General features: G+C 39.3%; 1 protein-coding gene across 1 annotated transcript in view; it reads right to left on the bottom strand.

Annotated features, from left to right (window-relative positions):
- LOC102868724 (zinc finger MYND domain-containing protein 19-like) overlaps positions 1 to 16,003 on the bottom strand; it is a 92,992-nt gene that overhangs the window by 31,060 nt on the left and 45,929 nt on the right. The gene's annotated exons all lie outside the window — the stretch shown is intronic.

Raw genomic sequence — 16,003 nt, 5'->3', positions numbered from 1 at the left:
TGCAACAATGAATGAATGGAATTCCAAAATCTCTGTAGATGTTCATTGAAATGAAAAATAAACAAACTAAATTAATTAATAAAAAAGGGCGGAAAAAAAGAATAAGGTAATGAGTTTCTGGGCCTAGGAGCTCTGGATCATAGATCAATTATGGTAACAGTCTACAAGGATAATGTTCTAAATCCTACTTTGGAGAGTAGTAACTGCCATCTTAAAAGCCTATGAGCAGTTGTCTGAAGTGCAACTATTGGTCTTTCCAGGAAAGGAGAGTCAAGAAAAATCAAAGACTAAAAAAAGCAATTAGTCCAAAGAACTAATGGACCGTGTGAATCCCAGCTTCCATGACCCTGAAGCCAGTAGAATAAGATGGTGCCTGGCTACTATGGCTGACCATTCTGAAAGGGGTCACCTAAGGAGGTCCATGAAAGGAATATGTGGAACAAAACTCAAAAACACAAAATTGACTAGGGTTACTGGTTTGATAGAGATTGGTTAAAGACCTGAAACTACAGCCCTTAGGGACTCTTCCATCCTGGTACCAAAATTACAACTTGTCTAGATAGTGGAAAATGAGACGTGGAGGCAAGGTGTCACGAATGTCTCTGTGAAAGGGCTAGAAGGAGTGAGAATAGCACACTCTCATCGCCACCACAGAGCAGAAAGCAGAAAAGGAGAGCATAGCCCAGCCACATGCTGCAAGAGGTTTGTTTATTCATTGCTGACTCACAGACTCACACTTGTGGTACTGAGAAGGGGGTTTATTAGGGAAGTAAGCTGAAAAGTGAGAGAGGCAAAGAATAGCTCATAATGCAACTTCAGATTTTAGTCCAATAGTTGCAAGGTACAATTTCTCAGTTAGTCCAGGTTTTAATTCAGCTACACAAATTCAAGAAACCTCTAGTTTCCTTAATCATCCAGCAAGATTTTCTCAGAGTAGTTTTGAGTCAGCTTCTCCTTCTAACATACAGCAAGAACAGAGAAACCTTTAACTGTGCCCAGCACAAATTCAAGAAGCCTCAGGTCACACCTTTCCACAGTTTCTCCACAGCAATACCACAGTCTCTCGACCACCATCACCAGGGTATCACCACCAAGGTCTTGCTCCAGTCTCCCCCAAGTATTGATAAGTCTTACTGCCACAAGTCTTGCTCCTCAGTGAGGGAAGCACTCTTTCTCTTATCCTAGTCGCACAACTATTTATGATTTGCAAGGCTCTGTGTCTGAAGTTAAGGTAGCTGGAGACCAGAGACAATTATAGAGTCAACTCTATAGAGCCAACTGTAATGGCTAAAAAAGACCAACATTTAGGCTAACAGTGCACCACTCTAGCTCAAATTTCAGTCAACAATAAGCAGGCCCATAAGGTGAACAATAACATCATGAAAGTGTGCACACTTTAAAAAAATTCAGAAAACAGTTCAACAGTTTCTTAAAATATTAAATATGTGCCTACAATTGTACTCCAAGGAATAATCCAAGTGAAAAGAACTCATACATTCATATAGAGACTTGCAAATTCAATGTCCACAACTGCTTTATTTGAAGGAACTCCAAACTGGAAATGACCCAAATGTTCATCAACAGGTGAACGGGCAAACTAATTGGGGTAGATCCATGATTTTCAGCAATAAAAAGGAGCAAACTATTGATATGTTCAACAACCTGGATGAATTTCAGAAATCTGTTGAGTGAACAGAGCTAGATATACTATGACATATTTCATTTCTATTAAGTGCTCAATCTCTCAGTGCTGTAGAGTTAGAAGTGACTTACAATTGACCCTCTAGCAAGTTTCCATAGGTTGTATATCACACAGGAGGATGTTGCCCATCTTTCTCCCAAGGAACTGCCAGAGAGGTGCCATCTTTGGGTTAGTGACACAATTCTCTACAACCTATGCAATAGAGGTCAAACTGCTGACTATCTTCTTGAAGGAGGCTTTAACTGGAAAGTAATACTGAGCAACTTTACGAGAGATGTCAATTTGTTTCCCTTCGTCATGAGGGTAGTAGGAATAGGGTATATACATTTGTCAAAACCCATCAGGCTATTAATTCACACAGGGTGCTTTTTCAAAAAAAGTTAATTAGACATGCATCAACCTGCTTTTTAAAAAAATAAGTCACTGACAGTAAATCTGCTATTCTTAACTGAGGTTTTAAGAATCTCTGGCATCCATAAAACTGCATGTGCCATTGAGAGTCCAGGTGCGTTTTACAGGAAATGGATTCTATTGTCACAAGAGTCGCCAAAACACATTTGACACAGAAAAATAAGAAACAAAACACCTTAAATTATCATCTTGTGTTACAGATTCAGCAGAGAGTTTCCTTTGTAGAACGCTCTACCTCTTGGGAGCAGGTTCCTTGAGTTCCTGGGTACTGATGAAAAAGGGGAAGGTCTCAAAGGGACTAAAAAGGTCCACCTTGCACAATGGAGAAGAAGAAAGGGCCAGTTCCAAGACTGAAGGATCAACAGACTATTTAGCTTGACTGGCAGTAAAACCAGGGAACCGGCATAATCACACAGGTGTCTGCAACTTAACAATGATTTTAAATCACAATCTTGTCATGCCTGTTTAAACCACCACAACATAGTGAAATCCTATTATGTGGCCTATATTACTGGGCTGACAGATGTGGGAGGGAACTGTGGACACCATCAGACACACCTCATTCCCTTGGGAAATTGTGTCTGGGAAAGAGCTTGCTTGAACAATCATCTCAGCACTGCAGACCCGAGTTAGGATGGGGACTGAGTTGTGTCGGGAGCAGCACCTGGTGTGGAGAAGCATATGAATGTGCCTGTGTCTACACGAGCTGGGAGGGGGAGTTGTGAGATATTTCAGAAACTAGCAGCAGCAGCACTCGAGAAGTTGAAATGCAGAAATCTGTGAATCAATCCAAGTACAAAACTCTCGGTTTCTAATTCGGTACCTGTTTCCAACACCTTGCAAAGAGTCAATCTGTGCAGAACCTCACGCTCTTGGCATTTCTGATACTCAGTTCTAGGAGAATGCAGTACAGCACATGTCTAAAACTATTGATTTCTTTCAGAAGGTTCTCAAACATCAAAGACACCTGATCTTCCCTTGTTAATCCTCAGGAAATTTTCAGTGCCCATATACAAACCTACTGGCTGATGTTGAGTTGATTTGAACTCAGAAACCCTCCACTGAGTTTGTGAGGCTATAAATCTTTACAGGAGGAGACTGCTTGTCTTACTCCTATAGAGTGACTGATGGATTTGAACTGCTGACCGTTCAGTTAGCAGGATAATACACTGTGTCACAAAGCTTGTCCATATATAGAGACATTCAATAAAAAGCACCTGTCTTCTATAACATAAAGCTGACTCAAGGGATTTTTAAAATGTATTCCTTTTTTTTTACTATCTCCATATCTTTTCTTTTTTAAAAATTTATTATTCATTTCAGTGAAAATTTGCAGAGACTTTGGGTTTCCATTCATTCATTGTTGTATTTTTCTCCCCTTCTAACCCTCCCCCCTAGTAGACTACCATCTTGTAAAAGTAAAAGAAAAATTATTTCATTGTTTTACAAACCCTCCCCCAGGTCCACTCCACTATGCAGCCTTCACTCTGGACTCCTATAATGACAAAAATACCTAATCACATATCCCTTTTAAACCGCTTTCTCCCTCATCTGTTTCAATGCAGTACACATTATTGAACCCATCATTCTCAGTCTCCCCCCAACCCCAATGTCAGTCCTTTTTTACAACAGTGGCACCATGCAGTATTTGTCCTTTTTTGACTGAGATACTTCACTCAGCATAATGTCCTCCAGGGTCACTCATTTTGAATAATATTGCATGAGTTCCTTGCTTTTCAATGCAGCATAGTATTCCATTGTGTGAATATGCCACAGCTTCTCTATCCATTCATTTGTTGATGGGAACTTAGGTTGTTTCCAACTCCTTGCTATTGTGAACAAAACCACAGTAAACACAGGTGTGTAAAATTTATTCTTGAGGAATTGCCAAACTGCCATCCAGAATGATTGTACCAATTTACAATCCCACCAACAATGTATAAGACAACACTTATTACTTTCTGTCCTGTGAAACTTTGCCCCTGTTACTAGAGTGAGATGGTACCTCATTGTGGTTTTGATATATATCTCTCTTCTTGCCAGTGATTTAGAGCATTTCTTCATGTGTCTGTTTGCCATTCAAATATCTTCCTCTGTGAAACTTCCATGTCTTTTGCCATTTTGTAATTGGGTTATCAGTCATTTTCTTGTGGCCCTAGGAGTATTCTGTAAACTTTTGTTATAAGACTCTTGCCTGAGATGGTATTAGCAAATGTTTGTTCCTAGTCTGTAGGTTTTCTTTTCACCCTGTTGGAAAAAGTTTTTGACGTGCACAGGGATTTAATCCATGCATCAGTTTTATCCTCTTTAGATTGTGCATTTCTGGTTGTATTTGGCAGCCTCTTTATGCCTTGGACTAGTGTGTTATACTTGATGTCAGTTTGTCTCTTATGAATGTTATGGTTTGGGGCTTTATTCCCAGGTCTTTGATCCATCTTGAGTTGATTTTTGTGTATGGTGTAAGATGTGGATCCTGTTTCAGCTTTCTGCAGGTGCAAGATAGAAATTCCATATGACTCAGCCACTCCACTACTTGGAATATGCCTTGAGAATATGAGAACTGAGACACAAACTGAGATTTGTACACAAAGGTTCATGTTGTTGTTGTTGTTACGTGCCGTCGAGTCGTTTGCGACTCATAGCGACCCTATGTACAACAGCCCTAAACCCTGCTCTATCCTGCGCCAACCACACTGCCTCTGACACACCCATCCCAATTACCCCAGTCACTGAATCAATCCATCTCATAGAGGGTCTTCCCCTCCTGTGCTGTCCCTCCACCTTCCCAAGCATGATGTCCCTCTCCAAGGACCTGTCCCTTCTCGCAACATGTCCAAAGTATGTCAGACGAAGCCCCAGAATCCTTGCCTCCAAGGAGTAGCTTGGTTTAATCCTCTCCAAGATGAATCTGTTTGTTTTCCTGGCAGTCCATGGTACATTCAGTACTCTTCTCCAGCACCACAGCTCAAAAGCGTCAACTCTCCTTCTGTCCTCCCTAGTCATTGTCCAACTCTCTGATGCGTAACAAGCGATTGCAAAGACCATGGCCTGTATCAGGTGCACCTTCATCTCCAGAGAGACACCATTGCTCCTGAGCACTTTAGAGAGGTCCCTAACTGCAGACTTTCCCATCGCGATACGCTTTTTGATTTCCTGACTGCTGGTGCCAAGAGTGTTGACTGTGGAGCCGAGCAAACTGAAGCTGTGAACAATCTCAATCTCTTCGCCATCCATCCTGACACTGTCAATTGGTCCAGTGGTGAGAATCTTTGTCTTCTTGACATTGAGCCTCAGTCCATACTGAAGACTGCAGTCCTTGACCCTTTGCAGCAAGTGCATGGGGTCCTCCTCAGTTTCAGCAAGCAGGGTTGTGTCATCTGCATAATGCAGATTGTTAATAGATCTTCCACCAATCCTGATGCCACAATTCTCCTCATAGAGCCCAGCCTCCCGGATAATCTGCTCTGCATACATGTTGAAAAGGTATGGAGACAGGATGCATCCCTGGCGTACACCCTTCCCAATTTTGAACCATGCAGTGTTACCCTGCTCTGTTCTTACTACTGCCTCTTGGTCCAAGTATAGGTTTCGCATTAGCACAATTAGATGTTCTGGAATTCCCATTCTTCTCAGAGTCAACCACAGTTTGTTATGATCCACACAGTCAAATGCCTTTGCATAATCAGTGAAACACAGATAGACATTCTTCTGGTATTCTCTGCTTTCAGCCAAGATCCATCTAACATCATCAATATCCCTAGTACCACGACCCCTTCTAAATCCAGCCTGGACTTCCGGCAATTCTCTGCTGATGTGCTGTTCTAATCGTTTCTGGATAATCTTCAGTAGAATCTTGCTTGCATGTGAAATCAATGACACGGAAACAGCCCAAATGTCCAACCAGAAACAAATGGATTGAGAAACTATGGAATACTAATCAGCACGCAGGAGCAATGATTTTTTAAATTGTTACCTAACTTAGGAGAGGCTGGAGAATATTATGCTTAGTGAACTCACTCAGTTCCACAAATATAAATATTATATAAAGCCATTATTGTAGAGTGAGTATAGGGATCCAAGGGGAGGTGGAAGAGGTTGGAAGTAGAGAGATATTGATGTGCAGGGAAAGGGAGGTATTGATCATTGTGTTGTACAACTTGATGGGTGGGAGGCTGAGGGAAATTGAAAGAATTTGTTCAAATTTTTATTAGAATTTTGTAAATAAACTGGTAGAAAATAAAACACACACACACGCACACATTTCTTCTTGAGCACTAGTATGTGTCATAGGGAGCTTTGGTTTTTTGGGGGTTTTTTGCTAATTTGAATTACTTCTTTTTCATTTTATATTCAAAGAAGAAAATGAAAATAATTCTCAAGTGCTAATGCAACAATTTTCTCACATTATATAAAATTATGATGTCTGATGCTGCATAGGGAGCTTTGGTGGCTTAGTGTTGAGGAAGTTGTCTTGACAATCCAAAGACACAGAGTTTGGATCCACCAGCTGCTCCACCAAAGAAAGGTGTGATTAACTATTTCGGAAAACCCACTGGAGGGTTAACTATGAATTGATTCTGACTCAACAACAATGAGTTTGAGTATTCATAGTTCTTGAAGATGAATCTCTTAGGTAGGAAGACACTCAAATTTCACAGTAGTTGCAACTATGGACTCCAATGTATACCAAGCATCATAAAGATGGCACAGAATATGGGTAATGGATCATTCCATTTTACCTGGAGTTACCGTGAGACTGAGCTTCTTTGATAGGAATTAATGATAGTATAAAATGGGTAAAGAGTTGTACGATCAACCCAAAGGCAGATGGTTTGAACCTATCAGCTACTATGCAAGAGAAAAATGTGCAGTCTTCTCCCTTATGATTTACAGCCTCTGAAAACTCATTAGAGTCTGTTACTAGTCAGTTCCAACTCAATAGCACATAGCAAGAATAACAGCAATAATACTATAGAAGGGGAGTAAAGCAAAAAGAGGGGTAACTATTTTAGATGGAGTAGTCAAGGAGGACCTCAATAAAAAAAAAGTTCAGTTGAGCAAAGACTTGACAAAGATGAGACATTGCATTTGAGAAGGCCGTCTGAGGAAGTTAGACCAGCTACTAGATCATGATACAGAAATACTAATGCTGGAGTATTAAAGGAATAGCAAAGAGTCTAACGTGGCCAGACGAAATGAACAAGGGAGTCTAGAAATATGAGACGATACTAGTGATGTAATAAAAGCCAGCTCATTAGGTCTCTGTAGACCATTGTAAGACTTGGGCTTTAACTATGAGATGGGCACCACTGGACTTTAAGCAATGTAGAAAAATGCTCCACCTCAGGTTTTAAAGATATAACTCTGGCTGCTGTGTTTAGAACAACTTATGGTGGATATAAAGTACAAGAATAGAAGCAGAAGCGCTACAATTTGGGTCATTTCCATTTTAATAGACCTCATAAGCATCAAGCAGGATATTGATCTGGGATGTGGGTATATAATTCTGGAGATGAAGGGGATAGACTGGCCCAGAGATAAAAATTTAGGAAATATTGGCTATTTAATAAGACTATGAGTCTGGATTGACTTGCCAAAATTTTTATTAGAAATAGATAATTGAAAAACAGAACTTAAGTCTTAGTTTCTACAACATTAAATGGTTAAGATCGTTTCCTAAGAAAATCCCTTCAGTCTGCAATTCCCCCCATCCCTTGAAAGCAGAAGTGGCCAGATTGGAACATACTAAATTATCTTCAGATGGCAGTAATCATGATAATAACTGACAGTTGGGTAGCACTTATTTCCCAGTTTACTTAGCCAATAGCGAATAAAGAAATCATGGGATAGCAACCTAAGAGACATTTGTAAACCCTGGCATAGTAAATAGTATGTGTGATGGAAGGATTAATGAGTCTCTTGTGTTAATGTGAAGGTTATTTCTTTTCTTTCTTTTTTTTTTTTTTCGTTCAGCTGCCAAGGAGCTCCACTGTGCAGGGGGTATTTGTACAGATAAGTGATGGGGTTAAAGCAACATCCAATTCTAAAATTCCTAACACCTATAGTATCTATTTTATCAAGATGTTCTGGTTCATCTCTCTCTTAGAATTTGCTTCTGTTTTGTTTTTTAGCATTTGCTCCTGTTTTAATGTGCCATCCCAAACCAAAAATTCTCAACATTTTATTGCCAATTACTCTCTAGGTGCTCATGAGAGTTCTAATCAACATATCAAAAACTTTGAAAATTGAAGTAAGAGTTTAACTTCTGCCTCAAATAGATAACTGTTTGTTTCTCATGTAGCACACATCTGAGGAGCCAATATAAGCTTTAAAAACTACATTGTCATAGGAACTGTAGGCCCCAGAATGTAGGTTATCTAATTTGGAGACTGGACCTAACTAGAAGTGCCTGCTAAAGCAAAACTATCTACATCCTCTATAAAATTGAAACATAATCCAGGTTCTTATTATGTATTACTCAAAATGCCTAAGACACAACTCAAAATTACTCAGCATATAAAGATCATGAAAACTTCAATTCACTTTGCGAAAGACAATCAACAGATGCTAATGACTAGATGACATGTTTGTCAGAATTGTAAGACAAATATTTTAAAACATCTATTACAAATGTTTAAACAAGCAATGTTAAAATAAAATACCTCAATAAATAAGTAGAAGTATAAGGAATCAATGGAAATTTTACCAATTAAATATCAAATAACCAAAATAAAAAGAAATTCATATGGTGGACTCAGTAACAGGGAACAATCTATGAAGTCAAATAAAAAAACTATTCAATCTGAATAGAAAAAAAGACTGAAAAGGTAAAAAGTCTGAGAAGCTTGTGGGATAATAGAAAAAAAATCTAACTAAACCAAGAAAATATGGTAATTCATACTATCCGAGATCCAGAGGAAAGATGGCGTGTAGTGCTAAAAGAGGGTATGGGGAGGAATTAGGAAATTTCCTGTGGGGACCTGAAAAGACAGGGCATATGATGGGCATAGATCAATGGCAAATTATTTTATAAAACACTGTGTATGAGAATGACACAGTGTATGAAACACAATGGGAAATGTATATGAATGAAACACAATACTAATTCTGTTATGCAAACCAATGAAAAAGAAAAAATATTTGAAGAGATAATGGTGTGAAATTTTTGTCATTTGTTAAAAACATAAACCTACATAATCAAGAAGCTGAGTCAACTCCAAGTAAGATAAAGCCAAAGAGATTCATGCCCAGAAAGATCATGTTTCTTGTTGTTGTTATGTGCCGTCGAGTCTTTTGCGACTCATAGCGACCCTATCTATGTACACCAGCCCTAAACCCTGCTCTATCCTGTACCAATCGCACTGCCTCTGAAACACCCATCCCGATTACCCCAGTCACTGAATCAATCCATCTTATAGAGGGTCTTCCCCTCTTGTGACGTCCCTCCACCCTCCCAAGCATGATGTTCCTCTCCAAGGACCTGTCCCTCCTTGCAACAAGCCCAAAGTATGTCAGATGAAGCCCCAGAATCCTTGCCTCCAAGGAGCTGCTTGGTTTAATCCTCTCCAGGTTGAATCTGTTTGTTTTCCTGGCAGTCCATGGTACATTCAGTACTCTTCTCCAGCACCACAGCTCAAAGGCATCAATTCTCCTTCTGTCCTCCCTAGTCATTGTCCAACTCTCTGATGCATAACAAGCGATTGCAAAGACCATGGCCTGTATCAGGCGCACCTTAGTCTCCAGAGAGACACCGTTGCTCTTGAGTACTTTAGAGAGGTCCCTAATAGCAGACTTTCCCATCGCAATACGTTTTTTTATTTCCTTACTGCTGGTGCCAAGAGTGTTGACTGTGGAGCTGAGCAAACTGAAGCCGTGAACAATCTCAATCTCTTCGCCATCCATCCTGTTGCTACTGATTGGTCCAGTGGTGAGAATCTTTTTCTTCTTGACATTGAGCCTCAGTCCATACTGAAGGCTGCAGTCCTTGACCCTCTGCAGCAAGTGCATGAGGTCCTCCTCAGTTTCAGCAAGCAGGGTTGTGTCATCTGCATAACGCAGATTGTTAATAGATCTTCCACCAATCCTGATGCCACAATTCTCCTCATAGAGCCCAGCCTCTCGGATAATCTGCTCTGCATACATGTTGAAAAGGTATGGAGACAGGGCACACCCCTGGCGAACACACTTCCCAATTTTGAACCATGCAGTGTTACCCTGCTCTGTTCTGACTACTGCCTCTTGGTCTAAGTATAGGTTTCGCATTAGCATGATTAAATGTTCTGGGATTCCCTTCTCAGAGTCAACCATGGTTTGTTATGATCCACACAGTCAAACGCCTTTACATAATCAATGAAATACAGATAGACATTCTTCTGGTATTCCCTGCCTTCAGCTAAGATCCATCAGCTACAATATCCCTAGTACCACGACCCCTTCTAAACCTAGCCTGGACTTCTGGAGAAAGATCATAAACTAAAGAAAATTTATTAGCTTTCTAGTCATTAAAATTATTTTTCTTCATCTTTAATTTTCTTTGGAAATATCATAAAAAAATTAAAGATGAAGAAAAATCATTTTAATGACTAGAAAGCTAATAAAAAATTATCAAGGCCAGAATAAAGTGACACTTTTTAAAAAGTGGTGGTTAAAATTATCAACACTGAGTTCTAAATAAAGCAAAATGCTATTTCAGGGATGGATAAAGGACAACTCAGAAGAGACCCTGAAAATTGTGCTAGAGCATCAAGAAGCCAAAACAAAGGGAAATGATGATGAAGTAAAAAAGCTGAACAGAAGATTCCAAAGGACATCTCTAGAAGACAAATCAAACTATATTATAATGGAATGGTCAAAGACCTAGAATTGGAGAACACAAAGGGGCGAACTTGTTCAGTATTTCTCAACTGAATAACAAATTTAAGCTTCAAATTGCAACACTTATATATGCTATGAGAAAATTCTCGAACAATCAAGAAAGCATCAAAGGAAGATCGAGGGAATCTGTACCAAAAAAGCCAACAGGCCAAATATGAAACATTTCTGAAAGTAACATAAAATCAAGAGTCAGTGGTGATGAAGGAAGAAGTTCTAGCTGTACTGAAGGCACTAGCAAAAAAAAAATCCTCAGGAATTCATGGGATACCAACTGATGTGTTTCAAGTGACAGATGCAGCTGTAGAAGTGCTCACGACTCTATGCCAGGGATTTTGGAGAACAGCTGCTTGCCTAACTGACTGGAAGAGATCCATATTTGCAGGGGAGAAACCATAATAATGAAGGTGATTTTCCCAGGGCGAGGCTTATCCATTGCACCTCTGGAGGTGCTGACACCTGCAATGTCCCCAAATGTGGAAAACTCGACTGCATAATTTGTTGTAGTAGAGGGCTGCGCTTTAGCTTTCCCCTGTTTAAGGGGAAAAAAAGAAAGAAAGAAAGGTTATCTAACAGAATAAAAACTATTGAACAGCATCATTAATATTACATGAAAGCAAAATACTGCTGAATATCATTCAAAAATTACTAGAACAATACATAGGGAACTGCAAGAAGTTTAAGCTGGATTTAGAAGAAGTGATGGCACCAAGGCTATCATTGCTGATATCAGATAGGTCCTGGCTGAAAGCAAGGAATACAAAAAGAATGTTTATTCGTCCTTTATTGGCTTTGCAAAAACATTTGACTATATGGATCATAACAAATTATGGCTAACATTTAGAAGAATGGGAATTTCAGATCACTTAATTCTGGTCATGCAAAATCTATACTTAGACCAAGAGGCTATTGTGTGAACAGAGCAAGAGAACATTACATGGCTTAGAATTAAGAAAGATGTGTGTCTACTGGGAATATACCCTGAAGAGACCATAGCTGACATCCAAGCAGATATATGCACACCCATGTTTATTGCAGCTTTGTTCACAATAGCAAGGAGTTGGAAACAACCTAAGTGCCCATCAACAAACGAATGGCTAGAGAAGCTGTGGTATATTCGCACAATGGAATACTATGCTGCATTAAAAAACAAGGAACTCATGCAATATTATTCAAAATGGTTGACTCTGGAGAACATTATGCTGAGTGAAATATCCCAGTCACAAAAGGACAAATATTACATGATGCCACTGTTGTAGAATGGGACTGTCCTTGGGGTTGGGGAGAGACTGAGTAAGATGGGTTCAATAATGTATACTGCACTGAAACAGAGGAGGGAGAGAACCGTTTAAAAGAGAGATATAACTGGGTATTTCTGTCATCACAGGAGACTAGAGCGAGGGCTACATGGTGGAGGGGACCTGGGGGAGGGTTTGTAAAACAATGAAAGAATCTTTTCTTTTACTTTTCCATAATTTTTGGACTCATGTACTTATAACTTGTTAGTCAAATTTGTGTCTTCTAGGTTGCAACACCCCCATGATACATCTTCAAGGATATGAACATGTACAGCCAAGCACAATCAATAAGAGCGCATCTAAATTCCAAAATCAATCTCCATAATAGTCTATGTGTTTCCTACTGCCAAAGGGGCCCTTTAGAGTAGTGAGAGAAGATCTTCACCCTGAAACCCACAGCGTCCCTTTTCAGCAGGAAGTAGCTAAGAGAATACGCCATCCCCTTTTCCTTATGACTCAGGGTGAAGTCTCTCTCAGGGAGGAGTGATAGGGAATGGCAAAGGATACACTGACAAAGAAGATTAATCAGAACTGGCTTTGACAAGCACTGTGGCATTTGGACAAGAACAAACTGGGAGGAGGGTAGAGAGAATAGTGCAACAATGAATGAGTGGAAGCCCAAAATCTCTGTAAATGATTATGAAAATTAATAAAATATAATTATAGAAAAAAAAAGAAAGATGTGTGTCGGAATTGTATCATTTCTATATACCTATCCAATCTGCATGCTGAGCAAATTATAAGAAACTAGACTCTGTGAAGAAGAGTGTAGTCATCAGGACCAGAGGATGACTCATCAATAACCTTCTGTAAAAAGAGTAGCTGCAAAAACAAACAAACAAAAAAAAGAGTAGCTGCAACGTGAGAGTGGTTAAGTCTGACTTGTACACCCCCACTTCATAAAGGGGAACTCTCTCCACAGCAGCAAATGTGTGTGTGTGTGTGTGTGTGTGTGTGTGTGTGTGTGTGTGGAGGAGGAGGAGGAGTGGCATCCACTTCCTAAACAACATGCCTCTGGAAACTCTATGAACTTTGATAAATGTCTATAGTTATGGAAAGGCTTTAGGCCTTTTGTTCATAGAGTCACTAGGGAGTTGTGCTCTACTCAAAGGCAATCAACAACAACTATATGTATATACATTTGGTCAGACATGCCACCCCACATGCTCCTGCACCTTTTTCTACCAATCACATGGGTCCGATATACGTTGTTGACTCACTTACAGACTTTACTCACCATTGTGGTAATGAGAGTGGGTTAATTAGGAAAATAGGTTGGGGAGTGGAGGAGGCAAAGAATATCTGACAATGAAAATCCAGGTTTAGTCTATAAGTCCCAAACCAGATCAACAAGTAGTAAAAGTCCAGATTTAGTTTAGCAGCATAAATGCAAGAAGCCTTTTGTTTCATTAGTAATCCCGCAAGGTTTGCCTCAGAGTAGTTATAAATCAGCTTCTCATTCAATGATCCAGCAAGCAAAACTGTGGCCTTTATCTTGGGGGTTCTCTGGTTACACCTTGCCACAGTCTCTTCACAGCAGTGCTACAGTATCTACTTTCTTCACCACTGTTACCAAAGTCTTGCTCTACAGTGTAGAAAGCAGTCTCTCTCTTATATTAGTTCCAAAGCTGTTGTTGATTTGCAAGACTGAAAAAAGAAAAAAAGAAAAAAAAAGAAAAGGTCTGCAGTTAAGGAAACCAGGAAGACTAATATTATGGCTAGAAAAGTCAACTTTTAAACTAACATTACACCTTCTTTGTACATCTTGCTTGCTGAAAGGGAAGAGGATTTGAATCACTTGCTGCAGAAGATCAAGCAATACCTCATTGTGGATTGCATCTCAATGTAAAAAAAATAAATTCTCACCACAGGAGTGATAGGCAACATCATGGCAGATGGAAAAAAGACTGAAACTGTTAACAACCTCATCTTACTTGGATCCACAATCAATACCCTTGGTACCAGCAGTCAGGAGATCAGGAGACATATTACACTGGGAAACTTTGAGTCAGGGACCTTTCCAAGTTACTGAGGAGCAATAATGTCAGTTTGATGACTAAGATGCACCTTATTCAAGCCATGGTCTTTTCAGTCAATTGGTATGCTGCTGAGAGCCAGAAAATGAACAAGGATAACAGAAGAAGAATTGGTGTCTTTGAACTGTGGAGTTTGAGAAGAATATTGAATATCCTATGGATTGCCAAAAGAACAAATACATTTGTCTTGGAGAAGGTGCAGGTGGAGTGTTCATTGAAGTCAAAAGTGATAAAGCTTAATTTCACATACTTTGGGCATGTTGCTAGAAGAGGCTATTCCTTGGAGAAGGACATCAAGCTTGGACAGGAGGAGAGAAAGCCAAAGAAAGGAAGACCCTCAACCAGGCAGATTGACAGAGTGGCTGTTGCAATGGGATTTAGTGTGTCAGGAAGTGTGAGGATGGCACAGTTTTCAGATCTGTTGTTCACAGGATCACTATGAGTTGTACTCAAATTGACGGCACCTGGGGAGCTCTGGTGGCCTAGTGTCAAGGAGCTGCAACTACAATCCTAGAGTCACATGGTTCGAATCCACCAGATGCTCTGCCGGGAAAAGGAGGGACAATCTCCTCCTGTACCAGTTAGATCTGATTTGACGGTACACTCACACAAAAATTAAAAAAATTAAAAAAAAAGAATTGACGGCACCTAACAACTACAACAACAAAGATATTCACAGAATGGGGTGGAAAGTCCAAGTATTTGTAACCATAAGACCTGATCTAAAAGAGCTGCTAAAGGAAATTTTTCAAACAAGAAGGAAATGGTAAGAGAAGAACATGTGGAATATCAGAAATAAAGGAAAAGCAACAGAAATGGCCAGTGTGGCTAAATATTCGTATTAAAATATTTAGAATATTTTTGGACATTAAATAAAATAATATTACACTGTTGTTGTTTTTAATATATATATATATATGTTACATGCTGAAATTATAAGGCAAATACAGCAAAAAATGAGAAAGACAAAGGACACTATTTTTTTTTGTTTTGTTAGTTGCCATTGAATCAACTTCCAATTCATGACAACTCCATGCACAATGGAACAAATTGCAATCTGACCCTGAGTTATCTCCATAATTAATTATAGACCTGACCACTCTGATTCATAGGGTTTTATAGGGTAAAATTTTATTAGGAGTAGATAATCAGGCCTTTCTTTCTAATATGTCTTAGTCTGGAAGCTCCAGTGAAACTTGTTCACTATGAAGGCAAACTTAAGACTCTACAGACAGAAAGTGGTGGGTGCACATGAGGAAGATTGAATAAAAATTTAACCTAGCTCTCCCAAAAGGAAGCGAAAATCAAACAAAATGAAAAAACCAAACACATTGCTATCAAGTCAATTCCAACTCTTAATGACACTATTAACATAGAGTAAAACTGTCCCATAAGGCTTTCTATGAGGAAAGCTGATTGTCACAGAGTTGCTACTAGGTTAAAACCACTACCTTCGATGAAATGGATTGAGTCAGTGACTGGGGTAATTGGGGTAGGTCTGTGAGATTAGCACAAGATAGGGCAGGGTTTAGTGTCGCTACAACAATCTTTCATTTAGTCACTGTGTTACTAAGGGTCCTTAAACTACCTATAGAGCAGTACATATTTTAAAATCCTAGTTGAAATAAGAAAATGTTTATTCTAAATTGATGGTAAAAAGCCATATATATATATATATATATATA

This window comes from Elephantulus edwardii, unplaced genomic scaffold (assembly GCF_000299155.1).
Source record: "Elephantulus edwardii isolate Elephantulus edwardi_28Jun2011 unplaced genomic scaffold, EleEdw1.0 scaffold00210, whole genome shotgun sequence".
In the NCBI taxonomy this organism is placed as follows: domain Eukaryota; kingdom Metazoa; phylum Chordata; class Mammalia; order Macroscelidea; family Macroscelididae; genus Elephantulus; species Elephantulus edwardii.
This window is presented reverse-complemented; position numbering and strand designations above follow the sequence as displayed.